This window comes from Lutra lutra, chromosome 8 (genome assembly GCF_902655055.1).
Source record: "Lutra lutra chromosome 8, mLutLut1.2, whole genome shotgun sequence".
Classification (NCBI taxonomy): domain Eukaryota; kingdom Metazoa; phylum Chordata; class Mammalia; order Carnivora; family Mustelidae; genus Lutra; species Lutra lutra.
Window position 1 is genome coordinate 134153839 of NC_062285.1, and position 20249 is coordinate 134174087.

Here is a 20249-nt window from a genome sequence, read left to right on the forward strand (position 1 = left end):
AGGCCCAGACCGGCAAACATTCTCCAGGCAAAAGGCCCAGTGTGAGTTCCAGAGCCGCGAAGGGCAAGATGAGAAGCCACGTTCTCCCCTTCCCATAGGGGCAAGCTCTGATTCCACAGCCCCCAGGGGGTTCAAAGCCGTCCTCAGATGCAAAGGCTGCAAAGGCCTCTTTTTCACAAGGCCCTGGTGTTAATATAGATCGGGAGAGACTATAAATACCCAGCCAGGCCAAGCACGGCAGAGGACTGCACCGGGACCAGCCCGGTAGGGGCTCTAACCCCAGCCTTGCCCCACAGCCCTCCCCCCACCCTGGGACCTCAGTCTCCACAGGCTACACTCTGACCAGGACAGCTCCGGTCCTTTACCCAACAGGCTACAGTTTTGTGGCCCAGCCAGGCCGGCGAGGCAGGGCAGGGGGTGGGGGCGCCTTTCTGGGCCCAGAGCGGAGATGTGGGAAGGAAAAGAGGAGGCCACGAGACAGACTCCCCCTGGATGCACCTGGGACAGCCTGGCCTAGAGCCCGGGAGCCCGAGGCAGGGGCCCAGACAGTAGCCACCCATTCAGTCCCTCCCTCGATCCCTCCTCCAGCCACCTTGAGAGTACCTCCCGCTGGGAGCCAAGGACCCACAGCCAGGACACAGCCTCGGGTGGGAGGTCTAGCGGGGAAGCCCACAAGATAAATGAGCACGCTGCCCCTGCCCCTGCCCCTGCCCAGGCCTGCATAGGGGCCATCCTCTGGTTCCCGTCCCCGTCCCAGCCGGCATCACGGGACACCGGTTTTACACCTGCCTTCCGCCTGGACCATGACCTTGTCAAGGACAGAGACAGGGAGGGCAGTCTCACTCACCCTGCAAACCCTGGGTCCAGCAGGGCACCCAGGAGGCACTCCATAAATGTTCACAGGCTCAAAGGATGACTAAGGTGCCATGGGGGCACAGAAAGGGTACCCACGCGCAGGGCTGTGATGTGGGCCCAGGGGAGATAGAAAGGCGGGGAAGGGAGCTCACTGTGCCCAGCACAGTTGTGTGCCAGGCCTGCACACTTGACACACAAGAGCCATGCTGTTATGCCCCCTGGAAGGATGAAGAGACGGAGGCAGAGAGAGACTCAGCGATGTGTCCAAGGACCCAAGGCTACAAAGTAGCCCAGCATCCATAGCCCCCCAGTACCTAAGAGACAGGGCCGGTTCAGGCCAACTCCCAGGACAACTGTTACAGACAATAAGAGACGTCATTTGCAGAGCCCAGGACCCCCCAGAGGCCTGATCCAGGCGAGGGGTTAGTGTCCCATTTTCTCATCAACACGTTGAAACAGCCCCAAGAGGCAGACAGACCCTCACAAGCCAGGCAGAGACACTATCGCTCCGAGAGGTGGTGTGGGACCCTCCACCTCCGCCTCCTCCAAGATTCATGGTCAAAGGCTGCAGACCTGGGCCCAGGCCCGACTCTGCGCCAGCCGGCTGCTGAGCTGGGCAGTGACCAGCCCTCCCTGAACCTCAGCTTCCCCAAGACCCATCTCCTCTGCCCCATGCCGCTGCTTCGTGGAGCCACGGGGTAGACCGAGGAAAGACGCTCCCCACCCCCTTACCAACTGTACAGTGCTGTCCATCATCAAGGGAATGGACTGTCACTGTTATTCTTTCCTTGGCCTTTCTCAGCGATCTCTGCCCTCCTTCCTAAAAGGCTACGAGAGTTTGTGTCAGCTGTTTGCACAGTGCCCGTCCCTATGCTCAGGGCCCAGGAACCAGGTACTCTCTTTATGCCCTCCTGCAGGAAACTGATTCTCAGAGAGGTGAAGTGACTTGTCCAAGATCACACAGTCAAACAGGAGTGCACTTAGCCATGACATGGGACATCTGCCCCGGAGCATCTGTAAATTCAGCCTTGGTGGCCGCTCAAGCCCTCCCTGGAGCACGAATGCCCACCTGCTCCCCAGTTTATCTGACTTGCCAGATGTATGCAATATTCATATCCCCATCAGCAGCTCACGCACCCCTCTCCAAAGCCTTGGGAGCCCCATTAATCATTCAGACACACCTGCATATTCATTAACTTCCGAATTAATACAGGGCCCCTTATTACTTCGGGCCTGCTGCCTGCATTAAAGACACTTCGCCTTCATTCATTATTAAACTCCCCAGACAAATGATCACATCCCTCCTTCAGAGGGGGGCGGGGCCCAGGCCCTGAGCCAGCAGGTTTGCTCCCAGCGCCAGCTGCTGGGTGACCTTGAACCTGGCCCTCACCCTCTCTGGGCTATCTGTATGGTTACCTGGTAAAACCACGCAAAGGACAGTGTCTAAGCACTGCTAGGGCTCATCGAAGTTGGCCCCATCCCATCCTTCCACAGACTCTTCTGTCGCTTGCCTGCACTTCTGTGCCTCTCTGGCTCCCACGACTCGCGTAACTCTAGTCTCCACGAAACAGGAGCCCGTCCCCACGACAGTTTTCCTGGTCCTCCCCCACCAGTGGCCTCTCCTCCTGCCTTCTCAAGGATAAGGTCTGCCCCTGCGCTGAGCTGGGTGGGCAGGCCACGACCTGTCCCAGATCAGAGAGGCCGTGTCCCAGGCCTTATGCTAAGTCCTATATCATCCCAGCCATTTTCAAACAATCTCCACTTTACAGATGGGAACACTGAGGCCAGTGGGGTCACGGCCAGTTCTCAGGGAAATGCCGGCGCCAGCTGCAAACCTGGGTCTCTCTCACTTGGAGTCCTGGACTCCTCACCATCGCACCCGCCCCCTGAAGGTGTGATGCTTGGCCACCACTCGCGCCGGCTCCACTCTCCCCTGCCTGGTTCCTCTACGCGCCGATCCCTGCCTCTTGGAGCGGTGGGCAACATGGACCAAAGCCCCCATTCCCTGGCAGGTGCCCTGATCTATCTCCGTCATGCCTGGCTCTGGGCAGAGCCAGGGAGGAAGCAGCGAGGATGTCACCGATGGCTCTGTCCTGCCTTCCGCCTCCCTGCCATGGGCGCCTCCATGCAGGGCTGCTTCCTACGTGTCCCGGGGCCCAAAGCTTCGCTCCCTGACCCGCCGGCTGTGTGACTATGGGCCCATTACCAAACTTCTCTGCGCTCAGCCCCATCATCTGAATCACACTTGACTCTGCCCTCTGCCTTGTCCATCCTTCACCTCCAATCCATCCCGACATCTGTCCAGGCCGCACACCTGTACATCCGAAGCCACTGGTGGCTCTTACTCAGAACACAACAACCTCCCAGGGTTTCAAGCGTCCCCCAAGTTCCTCCCCGCCCCTCTGCTCAGCTGCCAGAGAGCCTCTCGAAATGCCATCTATCATGGACCCGTAGAGAGACCCTCTCTTAAAACACTTCCAGAAGCTTCCATGGTTCCCAGACTGAAGCCATAAATCCTCCTGAAGGTCAAAGCAGCCACGAGGCTGGGCTGAACTGCCCACGGCAGACCCTCCCTCCAGCTTTCCTCCAAGGCGGCTCTCCCCTCTCCCACAGTGACTCTCTCTCCATTCTTGTCCGTGGCAGGTGTCCGTCCCCTCTCCACCCACCTGCCCACCCCCAGCACACTGGGGCCACCGGCAAACACAGTGTGCTCTCCACTGGGGCTCCAGCCCCACGCTGGTCAGCACAGTGATCCTGGGGCCTGAACGAACACCTCGGGAAGTCAAGACAGCAAACCCACAGGGCTGTGGTCAGTGCCAACAGGGAGCCTGGTAGACCACAGAGGAGAACTCACCGCTCTTGGTCCGTGTGCACACACAGCTCCCCACCTACCAGGATGAGAGGATAAAGCACTTCAGACCCCTTTCTCAAATGAGGAAACTGAGGCTCAGAAAGACAAAGTGGCCCCCCAGGTCACTGCTGATAAGCAGCACTCACCACATGCCAGACCCCAATAGGCCTTTTACACGAATGAACTGTCAACCCTCTCCCCAGCCCGGTGGGACAGGCCCTGTTAACTATACCCATTTGAGAGATGAGAAAACTGAGGCCCAAAGCAGTGATGCCACTTGCCCAAGGGCACAGAGCTAGGATGGAGAAGAGTCTGAGACCAAGTCGTGGCCATAGAGTCCTTCTGCCCCTCCAGCTTGGCTCAAATCCTCCCAGGCCCTCCATGGCCAGAGGCACTCAGGGTGGGAGGCACCCATCTCCATCGCAGCTCCCTGGTGGCAAGGCCTTGAGCCAGACCCTCCCTGTCGGGCCCTGATTTCTTCACCTGGAAGGGGGTGGACGAGACGCACAGAGCAGAAGCACGTTATCCACGCGCCTGTGGGCCTAGAGCTCCCCAGGCCCTGGGTCAGCAAACTGGTCTCCCTTCTGCAGGGGTAGGAGACCCGGGGTGGGACAAGTTAGGGAGTTCACTCAGGGGGACAAGCAAGGCCCTGCCTGTCATCCTGGAGCAGACCACAGAGCCAACAGGCGGCCCGAAGAGAGGCCAAGGAGACCGTTGGCTGCTCCCCAGATGCTGAGGCTGCTTATTAACTGGGAGGGCTTGGCGCTCGGAGGACCTGCGACCACCCATGGAGGCTGGGGATCCCCGCAGGGCACTGCACTCTGCCAGAGGGATGGTCCACATCTACTGAGCACCTACTGTTTACCTGGCCCGGGATTCAGGCCATGTTATGATAGAGAAACAAAGATGAGTGAGAAACTCATGCACCAGTGGGGACTCAGGCAAATGGAAACCCAACACACACATACACGCACACACACACACACACACACACACACACACACACACACACAGGAGATTACTGCTTCTAAGGAAACCCTCCTCCCAATTATTCTGTGAAATAAATAACCAGCCTCTAATTTCTCATATAAAAAAAAAAAAAAACCTCAGTTGTCACAGATTGGGGCTATAGAGGGAGGTAACAGCCCCAGCCTTCTGGATGTCTTCTCACCACACTCCCAGTGAACTCCGTGAACACACCTGGGTCCAGGACAAAAGCTACTGTGTGTGGGGACCACCCCCCTCCCCCAGTGAAACTCACTCCTTCCACTTTTTGACCCTCTGGGGGACTTCACAGACGGTCAGAGCTGGAAGCTCCCTTAGCCTGTCCAGGCCCTGGGCATAGAACACAGAAGGAGACTGAGGCCTATCCTTCTGGGGGGTCCCCTTCTGTCCCACCCACCAAAACACGACTGCTCCTCCAGGCTGTGTCCCCAATCTAACCACAGCTGCTCTCTCTTACCCGTGTCTTCAGATGCCCCAGACCTGCCGGGCCAGGTCAGCTTCTGGAACAAGCCCACACCTGCCCACACATCTCTTCCTGGTCAAGGTCACCACCACCCACCAGCTTGCTCTGGATACAGACCCCGGCACTATCCTCAACTGTCTCTCCCCCCACCCTGGTAGATGATCTGCCACTTCTGTCCTCAAAATGTCCCACATTTGTCCTTTGCTCCCCACCTCACCAAGACTGTCCAGCTGCCCACATGGCCTTCTCCAGCCCCTCCGTAGAGCAGCCCGAAAGAGTCTTCCAGAGAGCAATGCTGAGGCTGCCTCTCCTGCTCACAGCCTTTCCGGGGCTCCCTGAAGGCCCAGGGCTAAATCCCAAGCTCTTCGCTGGTGTGAGACGCTTCAGTAAGAGGTGCTGTACATTCCCCACCTCCTGCTCCAGACTCAGCCCTCCTCACGTCCTCCGCCCACCCCATGCCACCCTGGCACTGACACCCCCTTTTCCCTGCACTCGCCCCCACACTGTGAACCCCTACCATCTCTAGCTCGGGCATCGCCTCCTCCAGGAAGTCTGCCCTGAACCCTAGGTCTGGCTTCACCATTCCACAGCAACCCTGTGTTCACCAGCACCAAGTAGCGTCCCCCTAAACGGTCACCATCTCCCTTCCAGAGGGCCAAGACAGCACCACCTCCCCTCTGTGTCCCCACTGCCAGCAAGCAGACTGATGCAGAAGAGGTGCCTGGGGTCTGGGGACTGAAAAAGCTAAAGAAGCAAAAAAAAGCAAAAGACCCACAGAGCACCCCCCAGAGGTGCGTCACTCCCAGCTGGTCTCTGTCCCCACCCCACCACCTCCCCACTTGCTGAGGTATGCTCATTATTACTACTGCTGACAAGATAGCCTCCCAGCCCCTTACCACTGTTGTTATGACCATTAGGGCCTCTACCAACCCTGAGCCTCCCATGTCCACCCTGGTCTCCGCCCACTCAAGGCAGCGTGGTCAAGCAGGTGCAGAGAAGCTGGGAAAGGAGCCCTACGGGGGCCTGACAGAACAGAGCTTATGGGGCCCATGGGGCCCCCATTAACAGATGAGAAAGCTGAGGCTCTGAGAACGAGCAGCTGACCTGAGCTCTCCCGCCTGGTGGGGCCAGCCAGAGGCTGACTCCTGCCCCCCGGGCCCTTGTGCTGGACCCACAGAGCTTTCAACATGGAAGGAGCAGAGAGAATGTTCACGGAGCACGCTGGGCTGGGCATCTTCGGAGGCCGCAGCCATGGAGGACAGTACATGCCAAATCTGGAGGTCCCTTGCTCTGTAGCCCTCCCAGCTGCATGGCCTAGGGCAGACTGAACCCTCTTTGGAGCCCATTCCTCACCTGTCCCCATATTTCAAGGCTGCCCTGCAGGCGTGCGGCGTTCAATGACATTGTCATGACCACGGCCAATGAACTAGTTCACCATGGAGCGTCCCAGAAGCCCGGCAGATTCGCTCACCCAATCCTCACAAAGACTCCGTAAGAGGCGGGTTTGAACAGTCTCCCCATTTTACAGACAACAAAACGGAGGTGCTGTGTTCAAAGATGCTGCCCAAAGCCAAGCAGCTGGAAGCGTGGAGCCAGGCGCGGTGCTGGGGACAGAAAGCATCGCTAGGGGTGGGTGCTCACTAATGATGTTAATTCCTTCCTGGCTCAGACCTTCCCTTTCATCCTTCAAAGGCTCCCCGAATCGATGGGCCCCCTCTCCCGCCTCCTCCGTGCAGCCACCTGCTGCGTCTTCTTCCCCTCCACAGAGCAGAACTCTCTCGTCCTCTACAGCCCCCTCTTCCACTGAGCCTGCCCCGGGGCACTTGACTGCCCTCCCTCCTCGCCTTTGCCTCTGGCTAGTGAAAGTCCCCCAGGCAGGTGCAGTCTCCTAACGGCCCACCCAGACTACCCCTGCCTCCGCCCACCCTCTGCCCAGCTGCCCAAGGAAACTTCCGGAGGCACAGCAGGCTTGTGGGTCACTGCCCTGCTCAGAAGCCTCTGATCGCCTCCCTGGTCCTGACTGCGGCATTCAAGACCTCTCGTGATCTGTCTTGGCCGTGTCTCCGCAACTCTGCCCTCCAACACCACCCTGTAACCCGGATGCCTGTCAGAACAAACCACTCCCAACAGCGCGGCAACAAACCACACACACAGGTGCCCACACGTACACTGGGCCTCCCTGGCTCCTCTCTTGATCCCTTCTGTAGCCTTGATCCCACTACCAGCCTCTCACCCGAACCCAGAGTGGCACTGTCCAGAAGTCCCCTCCCCAGCGCCTCAGCCTTTCCCACTCTGTGTTCCGTCCTGGACACATCATCCACGCCCCTGATTTCCAGTCACCCAGCATGCTCCCCAGTGCTGGAAGGCGCACAGCCCAGACTCCTTCTCCTGGCCCGAAAGAAACTCCCAAGCCTTGCCTCCTCCCCAGTCTCCCAAATCCTCCTTCCCAAACCCCAGACCCAAGCACATGAGCTTCTCACCCTCCTCTGAACTCAAGGAGTCTTGGCCTTTCCCCTTGAAATTCCCACAATCCCTTCTGCTCTGCCCCCACCTCGTGAATGCTACTTTTTGTGCAGAATTCAGAGCCACCTCTTACAGGAAGCCCTCCAACCTGCTGGGTCATCACTCACCCTAGTCAACCTTTCCCCTTGGCTGCACGGTCCCTGATGGCAGGAACCATTCTCGTTGACCCCCCCCCCCCAGACCCTCAGTGCCTTGCACGATGCTTGGCTCATACTAGATGCTTGAGAACTATCTGCCGAATAAATGCACTTCCCTCCTGTACCTTCCCGGAGCTCCAGGAGGCAGAGGGGACAAGTTCATGACCCGTGCGAATCTGCCCTCTCTCCACACCTGCGCCAGACTCCAGCTGCACACCGGAGCTACCGCAGGGGGCGGCACCTTCCTCCCTGACACCCACCTCACCTGGCTGCAGGCTCCCAACAGGCCAGAATAAAACACACAGCCTTCCCAACCTCGTTCCTCGCCTTTCTGCTCACTCCCCAGGGTCCACCCGGCCCCCCAAGGTGCTGATCTCCCCCTATTCTGCAGCCTCGACGTCCCTCCAGGAAGCCCCCCCAGTGGAACAACTCCATTCAGAGAAGCTGACCCCCCATCCCACCAGTCCTCAGGCCCCTTAGCTCTCCTTCCCCACACCCCTATCCCTAGCTCCAGGCTGACTGCAAATTCTAACCAGAGACAGACTCCCACAGCGTGCAGACAACCACCCTCATGGTCACAGGCCCAGGGACAACAGCGGGGACAGCCACTTCCTCCAGCCCTCAAGGCCCAGACAAACTGTGTCTTCAGGGCCCCTCAGCCTCCTGGAGAGACCAGGACTGCATGGATAGGGCTGGAAGATGGGTAGTCCTGAGGTCTTAAGGCTTCCTAGCAGGTATCTGGCAACAATCCCCTACCCGAGAAGCTGAGCCCATCAGAACCAGAAGAGGCTGTAAGCCTCTGAGCTGTCACCCATTAGACAAGATGACAGACTCGGGCCTACAGAGATGCAGTGACCCCCCACGGCCTCCCCAGCTTCCTCCTAGCCCTGCTGTACCTGCCTATCGAGGGCAGCCTCTAAGTTCCTGGAGAGCAGAATCCCACCAGATTCCCCCCAAGACCCCGACTACCTCACCCAGAGCAGGAGTTCAGAAGTTCCCCTGAACAAACAAGTGAATGGGCGCTGGATTCAAATCCCCCCACTTCCACCCACTCCACCTGTAACTCGCCCTGCCTTCTTCACAAGGGGACCAAAAAGTAGAGATCAAATGAGGGCATTAGCCCAAAAGTGCTTTTAAAACCATACATCGGGGCGCCCGGGTGGCTCAGTCAGTTGAGTGTCCGACTCTGGACTTGGACTCGGGTCATAATCTCAGGGTCATGAGATCGAACCCCAAGTCAGGCTCCGCACTCAGCAGGGAGGTGGCTGGAGATTCTCTCTCCCCCTCTGCCTTTCCCCTTGCCTCTCAAATAAAAAAAGATAAATCTAAAAGAAACACACACACACACACACACACACACATAAATCACGACACACCTGGAAGGGACTTCTAATTCCAAACGCATGAAAACCAAGGCGGAGATGCTAGATTTCCTTCTTGTTCATTGAATGCCATCTCTCATGCCCTGGGGCGGGCACGAAGCATCCGCAGGCATCAGAACAGACGCGGCGCTGCCCGGAGGACGCTCACAGCTGGAAAGGAGTAGTAATTACAGGAGACCAATAATTGCAGGGGGGGACGTGGGAGAGCCCGAGACTGCCAAGGCCAGGTAGGGGTGTCCAGTCAGGCCTCCTGCAGGAAGGACCATCTAGCTCTCAGGGCCATTAGAAACAAAGGGCCCCCAAGGAGCCAGGTCAATGAATAAATAGGCCATGCCACCCCACAAGCCGAGGTCATCTCAGATGAGCTGTGTCACGAGCAGGACACAATCCCATGAGGTGTGCGTCGCCACCATCCCCATTTCACAGATGAGGACATCGAGGCTGGGGGAGCTCAAGCAACATGCCTCAGGCCTCAGAGCTCTTGGGCAACAAAACGGGTGGTCTCTGGGCCTTCTGAGGACCTCACCATGAAGGCAGGGAACAGGGTCTAGAACATTCAGCCTCTGACCTAAGGGCCAAGCTGCACTGCCGGCAGCCGGGTGAGCCATTCTCAGACACAGCAAGGCCAGCCCCAGCCGCCGCAGGCCAGGACAAGCACACAGTGGGCCATCAGCAGATGGCCACAGCTGGATCCGAAGAAACCCCTGCACACAGCCCAAACAAACCTTCCAGACGTGGGCACCGCCTCGCGCCAGGGACGGGCACAGCCGCTGGGAAGCGTGAGGTTTCCTGGTAACGACGGGGGCCCAGGCGGCCTTCCCCTTTAATGCGTGCCAACGAAGGGCATAAATTTCTGCTTACTTAACTTCACAAATGCGAACAAGCTCATAAAAAATAAGTTATTCCTCCTCAGCGCCACAACACCCTTCGGCGGCTTAATTTTGTCTCTCCTCCCCTCCCCCAGCCTCCTCTTGTGAGGGAAGCAAAAGCAGCAGGTCTGGGGGTTCCCACCCCCAAGTGGGTCTGCCCTTCCCCCCCTCCACCCTCTGGGCTAGAAGGAGACACCTCCACGGAGGAATCTGAAGGCACCTGGGGCGACCCTGCTCCAGCCCCCACAGCTGTGTGACCTGGGGTTCTGACTGAACCTCTCTGATACCACTGCCTCATCCACGGAGTCCGCTGGAATCACAACCACACCCTGCCTGCCTCTGCCGGCCAGCCGGTCTGAGGATCAAACAAGATAATCCCAGTAAAGTGCTTAGTTTGCTCCTGGCACCCAACAAGCCCTCAATAAATGTTAGCCCTTGTTATTATGTAAAGGAGAGTTAAATACCCCCCAGTTAATCCATTTGTCGAGTTTGCCTTCTGGGGCAAGCTGGCAGCTCCAAACACCGCCCACAGATCAGTTTTGTTGGCCCCTGCACCGGTGAGAAAAACCCGAGCTTGCTGCCATCGCAGAGCCTGAGCGCCCATGTTGACCAGAGGCCCCGCCATGCCTTATTGCCTCACTCAGACCGGATTCGAACCTTTAAGTGACCTGACCCCCGTGGGCCCCTGAGTTTGCCACCCCTGGTTGCAGCCCCTCTGAATCTTTTCCAACAGGTGAGTTCACTGAACACATCGTTAGGCCAGAGGACAGATGGGGAAACAGGCTCACGGAGGGCCAATGACAGGCCCACAGTCCCTGGGGGAAGGGCTATGGGGTCAGACATGGGTCCCAGTCCCACTGTGCCAGCTTGAGAGACTCGAGAGACTCCTCCCTGTCACACGGAGGAGCAAATGGCCCATCCGCCAGGGGGCAGGAGAGACAGGCTTGGCCTCCGTGAGCTCAGTGCGTTAGAGTGGGCTGTGGGCGGCTAAGCAGGAGGAAGGGCCTGCCCTGAGCCTCACCCCAACCTGGCAATGGGTGTGCCAAGCCAGGGTGGCACTCCGATGAGCCAAGAATGACTGTGGTCATTTGGTCATTCTTCCTCTCGCGCCAGTCTCAGATGACCCCTTAAGGCCCCTCCCCAGTCAGTTCCAGCCGTTGCGCATTCCTACGGAACCAGGCGTGGCTCCCAGCTTCGCAGGTCCTGCCCCTGCAGAGCCCAGCATCAGAGGCTCCAAGGGTGGGGAATGGGGCCAGAGCTGGCCCATGCCCCTCAGGGCCCCTCCATACCCTCTTCCTTGAGGGCACCTCCAGGAAAGACCTCGGCCAGAAATTGCAGCCCGTCCATCCACACCAGCCCCTCCTCTGACGTCTCAAAGCATAAAAAGCCACAGCCCCAAGCTGCTTCAGCCAGACCTACCACCAGCTACACCCCCGCGAGCCCCCATCTCACAGAAGTGGAAACTGAGGCCCAAGCAGGAGGAGGGATGGATTCCCTATGGTTCCACAAAGGGAGACCGGCCTTGCAAGACCTGTCTTGTGCGACCCTCCCGAGGCCAGCACCAGCTGGGAAGATCCAGAGAACAGGGGCCCAGACTCACGCCAGAGACGCCAGCCCGCTGCCCCAGCTGCCCTCTCCAGGCCTCGACTTCCCCATCTGCAATATGGCTGACTCCGACACAGTGAGCCATTCTGGGAGGGAAGTAGGTGGTGAGGGTCCTCCTCACCGGTCAGCATGGTCATTCCTGCGTGTGCCTCAACTTCCCCAAAGGGCGGTGGGGCTTCTGTGCCCTCTGTCTTCCCCAGAGCCCCTCTCCCTGGGCATCCCTGCATCCAGCAGTGGTACAAGGAACAATCTAGTAGTTACCAGAGACCAGACACCAACCTGAGAGCTAAATAGGTGCTGTTCTGCCTATTTTTCAGACATGGAAGCAGAAGCACAGAGAAGCTAAGTAATTTGCCCAAGGCTACTTGGGAAGAAAGAGCCGGTGGACTCATGAGCAGACCAAGGAGCAAGGATGGAGAACCCAAACCTGGTTATGGATGCACAGGTGAGGCAGAGGATAAGAGGAACACGGTGGGGATGGAGGAGGACGGAGTCCTGAGAGGCTGCCCCATCACTACCGTGGACGACAGAGGTTGGCCACTCCTAACAGCTCCCGCGGTGGCATACGTCAGTGGGATCTCAAGTTCAGGCCACAGTCATTCGGTCATTCTTCCTCTCGCACCAGTCTGAGATGGCCCCTCAAGGCCCCTCCCCAGTCAGGTCTGGCCGTTGTCCGTTCCTACGGAACCAGGCATGGCTCCCAGCTTTGCAGGTCCTGCCCAAGCTCCCACCAAGCCAAGCGTGGCCTACTGCAAACTCGAACCCAGCTCTTGGACAGTCCCTCCCACCCACCACCTCCTGATTTTCAGAAGAGTCCCCAAGGTACCCCCAGCTGCGGAGGGGGGAGAGGGTGGGGCCTGAGGCGAGAGGGGTGGGGCCATGAAAGGTGGGGGCTGGGCCTGACAGGTGGGTGGGCTACCCCCCACCCCCGGAGGTAAGGCTGGATCCTGGGTCTGGTTGCCTTGGCAACCTGACTAATTAATTCCGATTGGCACTCCATCTGTGCCTTGGCTGGATGGGCGGTTTGGGCTCGCGGGTGTTTGTTTTGAAGCGAAGGGGTGATTAATGGGAGGGGTTGGGAGGCTGCGGTCCCTGGCTGGAGAGAGCCTGACGCCCCAGCCCTATGCGCACACTAGCATCCCCACCCCACAAAGGAAGAGGCAGACTTGGTCCCCAGAGACCATCCCAGACCTCCTTCTCCCAAGGGGGGTGGCTCAGCCCTGCCCAAACACCGCCTGGCACAGACAACAGACGGCAGCGCCGGCGGTGCGCACACACCGGCACGCACACACACATGCACACACCGAGAACACAGGCTCCACAGTGAGGAGCCTTGGGATCCGACTCCAGCTTCCTGAGCCTCAGCTTCTCCATCTGCAAAATGGGCAATACCACTCCCCTAATCAAAGGGACAGCCCCAGCACACCTGCGGACCTCGTTATCCTGGGGTCAGGGAAGGCTTTGTGGAGGGAGATCCTGGTGATGGAAACACCTATCAGGTCCCAGAGGGTGACAGTCCGAGGAACTGGAATGAAACCAGGAGGACTGGATCATGGCCTGTGAGAGGAGAGGGTCCCTCCAGGCAGGAGCGCTAAGGCCGGCCAAGTCCCTGCAGGTCTCAGAAGCCAAGATAAGGATTCTGGATCTTGGCTCAAGGAGAGTGGGAGCCAGGGAAACGCTAGGGAGTCCTGCCAAGGGTAGAGCGCAGAAGGAACTGGAGGGACAGGAGCGGAGACAGCAGCCTTTGCGGAGCTGCCATGAGGGTGGAAGGGTGACCAGGAGACGGGAGGACCTGAGAGCAGGTCTCGGCGACGCACCGGTCACCTTCAGGATGAGGACAAGAGGCTGAACGTGGTGTTCAGGAATGACTCCCAGGGTCCAGGCCGGCAGCTGAAAGACAGCAGTGCCCACCCCAGAACAGAGAATCTCAGAGAAGGAGCCACGGAGTCAGGATGCTGGATTAGAGCAGTCCGGGATGGAACGAGCTGAGTTTTAGGGAGGCCCTCCAGAGGCAGGGCACTGTGGAGGCTGGAGGCCTGGGCACCCCACCCCCCACCCCGTACACAGCTGCTGGGAGGAGCCAGGGACATACAGCACCACCCCCAAGAGCAGAGAACGATGATCAGGCCGGGAACCTCACTTCCCAGGGACAGGCCTGTCTCCCACATGGCCTCACTTGGAGCCAGACCTCCGGGGCTCTAATCCGGGCCCCTATACCTCACCAGCCGTGAGATCCTGGGCAAGCCTCAACTTCCCCATCCCTAAAAGGGACATAAAAGCAATGCCTATCCCACAGGTTGCTATGAGGAGGGCTACCCCCTGGGTCCCCCAGTGGTGTGGGACCTCAAGGAACCTGCTCCTTCTGAGAGGGGGACAGGATACTAACCTTTTTGAGCACCTACCAACAGCCAGGCCCCCCCACAGGTGTTACAGACCTATGGTGGCGATCAAGGAGGATGGTCGAACCCGGGCCGAACCCCGGGTCCCTGCTTACTAACTATGGGACCAGGAGTGTCCCCCCACCCCACTTCAACCTCGGCTTCTGCGAATGTGAAATGGGGATAAGGAGGGTATCTGCTCGTGGCGCGTGCGATTGTTGTGAACGTGAAAGATGAAAACACATGAGTACGTGTCACCTGCCTGGCACCCAGGAAGCACTAACTAAATCATCATTACAGTCTTTGCTAACGTTCCAATAACGTTTCAATAACCTGAGAAAGCGAACGCAGGGATCCCAGTATAACAAATGAGAAGGGCAAAGGCCTCACTTACCCTGTCATCCAGGACCCAGACTGGCCACCTTCTGATCACAGGCTCCTCCCTCCCCAGTCCAAATGGCCCTCAGCCCGGGACAGGGCCACGTGAGATTGCCTGGGTCGGAACCCTGCCCTAGCTGCTCTGAGCTGTGTGACCTTGGACAAGTCACCTCACCTCTCTGAGCCTTAAGTTCCTGCCCTAAAAAATAAGGGGTCCTATCCTTGCACAACTGAGTGAGGAGGACTCAACAAGGAGATACACAAAAGGTGTTCAGCCCAGGGAATGCATACAGCAGGCGCTCGACAAAGGACAACCATTGTGATTACTGATCGGATGGTAAAACTTGAAGGAAAGAATGATGGCCCACAAGCACTCCAGTGGGGTCCTGGGAGTGATGCCCTGCCCCCAGCCAAGCAAGGATATCCCCAGAGGGCTGCAGCCTGGGGGTCCACACCAGGTGCAAACCCCACCCCGGCATTCCTCCACCAGTCCCACCGCAGGACCCCAACCGGGCCCTTGTCCACCCCCTCCCATCACCCCCACCACCTCCACCATTGAGCACACAACCACATGGGCACCCACCCAGCCCCGTGACCAGCCCACAGCCCCTCCCTTCCCCCCACTCCGCATCTGCTCAATTAGGGAAACTAGGGAGCAAGGGAAACAAAGACTTAATTTCTGAGCTAATCAGCCTGCCTCATGCTAATTACCATCCTCCCGGGCATTAGGGCAGGCTTCCTGGGGGAGGCGGGGGAGGCTGGTCCCCAGGAATGACACCCCCTTTCCCCCCAAGCCAGAGACAGCCCAGAAATGGCAGAGGGGGGGGAATCAGGATGCTCGGGCAGGGATTTCAGTGTGCCACTTGGTGTATGTGGCCAGAAGGAGGGGACACAGCAGGGGACATGCCTGGGGCAGTGTCCCTTGGGCAGGTCCTACCCTCCCAGAACCCCATTCCAGGATTCCTGCCCCATCCTGGGGGCAGCCACAGATGGCGGAGGCCCCAGAACAGGCATCCCATTAGGTGTCCTGCCCACGGCCTTGGCAGAGAGATGGACAGATGGATACTTTTAAGCTAGAAAATTGAGCAATGATCAGAGTGAAGCTTTTGGACCGAGTCATAGAGCAAGCGCACTGAGCATGTGACTCTGCGCTCAGGTGTGTGCATGTGTGCTTGTACGTGTGTGCATGCACGTGCTACACGCATCCATGAGTGCAGAGAACAAGAGGGTTTGGGATCGGAAGCCAGGACGTCTGGGCTCCATTCCCCCGCTCTCCTCTGGATAAGTCCCCGCCCCTCTGAAATTCGGCCTTTACTGAGGGGGAGCAGGAAGGGCTCATTGCTAGGGTCCCTTGATCAACCAATGTGTACTGAGCGCCTACTGTATGCACACCAGGCTCCTGGCTGGGCAAGATTTCTGTTCCCCTGGCTTCCACTGTCCAGTGTCCCATGTTCTAATCAACACAGCATGGGATGGACAGAAACCAACACAGCAAGGCACTGACCCCATAGAGACAGGCCAGGGCAACCAGGACGGGCTACCAAAGGCAGGGTTTGTCCCTATATTTCTTAGACAAAGTCCTGCCCAGCAATGAAACTTCAGATAACTGGAACTCCCTGCGGGCCCCAGAGTAAACCCCTTCCCCTGCCTGGGCCTCGGTTTCCCCATCTGCAACAATGAGGGAGCAGAGGCTGTATCCCAGCCCCCCCCAAGCAAGGATTCTCAGTCTCCCCATCATGGCTGTGTGTATGTGGGGGACACCAGGGGTGGCGGTATGCCCCCAACACACACGCACACATAGTTGACTGTCCCAGCGCTGGGTCCAGAAGCACGATAGACACACCAGAGGGACAGGTGTGCCCAGTGATGAGGGGAGGCTGTCTGTGTGCCCCCCGGAGGCTCCCAGTCAAGGCTCCTAAGTCTGCACGCTCAGCTCTGCCGGCACAGGCCACCCCTGAAACCGCCTCCCTCTCCCCTTGTCATGGAGCCCTCACAGCTGGCCCCCACGTCCTGAGTCCCTGCCACATACCTGGGGTCCCCTAGGCCTCGCCACAAGGAATTCCCACCACAGCCCTGCCAGGTAAGTACCGTGACCCTGATTGACCAAGGGGAGAACTGAGGCTCAGCCAGGTCAAGTGACTTGCTCAGTGAGTGACGAGCTGGGCACTCAAGTCCCGCCTGACCCCAAGCTGCCACACCTACCGTGGTCTGGGACCACCTTCCTGGACCTCCCTCAAGGCTCAGACCAGGGCTCTGGGCTGGCCCAGACCCTGCAGGAGCATTGCTCCCTGCAGACCCTCAAGGGCTCCCACAGCAAGGTGCTTGGGGGCGGGGGCCCTGGGAGCCAGATAGCCCAGGTTCAAAATCCCAGTCTCACCACTGACTCACTCTGGGACCATAGGCAGGATCCTGAACCTCTCTGCCCCCTCAGTTTCTCCATCTGTAAAATGGGGATCATGACATTTTGTTGGATTGTTGTGAGGATTGAATTTCTATAAAGTTCTTTCAACAGTGCCTGGCTTGTGGGAAGCATTCTTTGGGCCTTGTTAAATCAAAAGAATAAATGAGTCCCTTTAGCTCTAAGGACAGCCAGAGAATTGGGTCACCCAGAGGGCAAGGGGTACAGCTGAGATTCAAACCATAGGTCTAGGACTCCCCGTCCAATACTCGCTCCCTACAGCACCAAGGTAGCTCCAGCTCGGCTAAGAGAATGAAGACATCCCAGGACTGACCCTGGCTCGGGCTCCAGGAGGTAGGCAGAGGCTGTATGGAGACAGAGGTCAGAGCACAGGCTGGGAACCAGCCCTCGTGCCAACTTCTCTGCCTGACCCCCAGCTCCAGAAAGCCAGGGCCACCCAGGGGCCCTGGGCAGCCAGGTGCCAAAGCAGCTACCCTCGGTGCCAAGGGCCTGAGGCCAGTGGTCCTGGGCCACAGCAGGCAGGGGATGGCAAGGGGTACTACGGCCTCCCAGCAGCTGCCACAGCATTCCCAATCCCCAGCATTCTGCCCCAGGGACAGCCAAGGTCCCACGGAGCCCCACCAGCAGGAATCGCACCCAGAACGGGAGTCGTCCCTGAAGCCCTCAGCCAAGAGTGGACCCAGATGTCCACACGCACCCTCAGAAGCTGATCCCCACCCACGAGCCCACCCACATCACCGAGCGCCCACCCAGGTCAGGGGTGCGAGAATCTGAAATCATGCCATGTTGGTGAAAGTGGAAAATGTGCAACCGACCCAGCCCCCCAACAGGGAAATGGCCATGCAAGGGGGCCCTCAGCTAAGGCAGAGCCGGACAGGCCCCCTCTGGGTCCCCGAGAGCAGAGGTGCAGAGTGTGGAGTCGGGGGCGCGGGAAGGAGGAGAGGCTGCGAGGCGAATCCCAAGGAGGTAAGAACAGATAGCACACGTGTGTTTGCAGGGGGCCTGGAATCACAGGGAAGGACCCCACCAGGCCCCAGCTCGTCCCTCAGAGAGCACGCGTCCATTCCTTAGTTAGGAAGCGGGCGTCTACACTCACACGTTCCCCTTTACACATGCACACTCAACACCCAACGAACACACAAGAATCACCCCGTGTGCATGTGCGCACACCCAAGCAGCCGGCCAGCCACCTTCCTCGCATGGCCCGAGGAAGGGACACCAAAGCTGCCACAGAGATGGGCAGAGTGGAGAGACAAAAGACAGAGAGAAGACGGGGAGACAAAGATGGAGTGAGAGGCAAGCGGCAGAGCCAAGAAAGCTCCGCTCGGGCCCAGGGGGGATGCGATCCGATCCGAAGTGGCCCAGGGGCCCCAGGAGGGGACAGTTCTGGGTCTTCCTGGGTTCCGCCCTCAGCCCGGCCACTCACCGCCCAGTGACCCTGGGCCAGTGCCTCTCTGGGTGTCAGGATGCCCAGGAGGACAGGGCAGGGGATGGAGACCCTGTGGGCTAGACCCTCCAGGACTCCAGGGTCCCAATCCCCTGCCGAGGCCCGGCTCCCACCTCTCCTCAGGCCCCTCACGGTCTGCAGGCTGCCCCCCGCCACGGGCCTGGGGGGGGGGTCTCTGGGGACAGCCCTGTTCCTCCACCCTGGAGCTCCCCCGGAATCTAGAATCCAGAACAGAGTGTCCGGGTCAGCTGCCGTCTTAGCCAAGCCAGGAACCCCCTACCCTGCTGCAGCCACCAGAGCCAGCAGGATCAGAGAGGGGAGGAGCAGGGCAGTGACGATGACCGCAAGTACCATGCATCACATGTGCCTGTAGGGGAGCAGATGATGCTGCCGGCCTGCTTTGTCCCACTTAATCCTCATGAAGAACCTTGATCCCATTTTGTAGATGGGGAAACTGAGGTTCGGAGATGGCCTGCCCAGAACCACGCAGCCAGCAAGAGGACAAAGGAGCTGGCAGGGAGCGCAGGCCGCCTACTCCAAAACCCAGCAGCAACGTCCACATCTTGTCCGGCAGGTACTGGGGAGAGTGGGAGGGGCCAGGCAGACACCCCCGCATTTCCTAAACTGGCATCCCAGGCCTCAGGACACCATGCACCACAGCCCATCCCCAACAGCCTGAGACGGGGTGGCTGGGAGGGCCGCTGAAGCCCTGCTCCCCTGCACCTGCCACCAGGAACCCCGACAACAGACAGAGTGAGCAGGTACTGAGCACACACTGTATGCCAGGAGCCGGCCCCAAGCACTTTAGAGTATCAGTCCTCGGAGGCGGGTACTATTTTAATTCCCACTTTGCAGAGGCCTGGCAACTTGTTAGGGAAGAACAGGGAGTGGAACCCAGGCCTGGGCCCACAGGCTTGACCACTGTGTCACCCCATCTCACAGACCCAGGACTTTCCTGCTCTGACCCACCTACCCCAAGCCGACCCTCCAGAATGTCAGACAGAGGCAAGAAGGGGCTCCTTCCTCCAGTCCCTGCTCAGCTCAAGGGCTCCCAAGCCACCATCATCTGGGGTACCTGCCCTCCTCTGCCGAGCCCTCTATGGCCCGTCTCTTCCCAGGATGCTCGGGATCTGCGGCCAGCTCCCACCTTTATCCTTAAAGCAAAGCCCTGAGCAGGGAGGGGAAGGTCTGTGTCTCCCCATAAACTTCAGATGATATCCTCGGGAAGAGGAGCTGGGTCTCAGCCTGAGGCCCAGAGAGGGTGTCAGATGAGCCAGGGTCACACAGCAAGTCAGAGGCAGGAAGGAGAGCTATGGCCCTTGGCTCCCTGTCACAGCTCAGCACAGAGTCTGCCCTCCCTCCTGTGTTTGTAAAACTTGAAGCTAGGTTGGTTGAGCTGTGACCCAGTGCAGAGGCAAAGGGGCTGGGGGGGGGGGGGGTGGATTTTTAGCAACTTCTAGAATGCCTCAGGCCTTACCAACCATGCAGTCCCCAGCAGCCCTATGGCCTGTTCTATGTAAACAGTCCTCGCACAACCCTGTCTCATTCCAGCCCCTGCAGGAGCCCAGTGCTGTCTGCAGGCAATGTCCCCACTTCACAGATGAGTAAACAGAGAGACTCAGGTGCACAGGACCACTCAGGATCGGGATGGAACCCACTGTGCCTTGCTTCCAACCACAGAACCTGCCTGCCTGGAGCCCCTGCCCTAAATCTAACCCCTTCCCAATCCTTAGGGACTGCCTCTTCCAGGAAGTCTTCCCGGAACTCGGGGAGCTCCCACTCAAAGGAACTGTGCTTTCCTTCTACACTAATGAAGCAGATTGAGCCTCTGCCCTCAGACTAGGGCTCCTGGGAGATGGGGGACTCCCTGAAGTCAGGGCTATGACTCCCCAGACAAGGATATTGATGGCCCAGTCTTCCCCCACCCCCAATCCTCT

The 20249-nt window shown here is 58.8% G+C and overlaps 1 protein-coding gene across 7 annotated transcripts in view; it reads right to left on the bottom strand.

Moving 5' to 3' along the window:
• Positions 1-20249, bottom strand: part of ELFN2 (extracellular leucine rich repeat and fibronectin type III domain containing 2) — a 57518-nt gene that overhangs the window by 22050 nt on the left and 15219 nt on the right. The window lies entirely within an intron of this gene.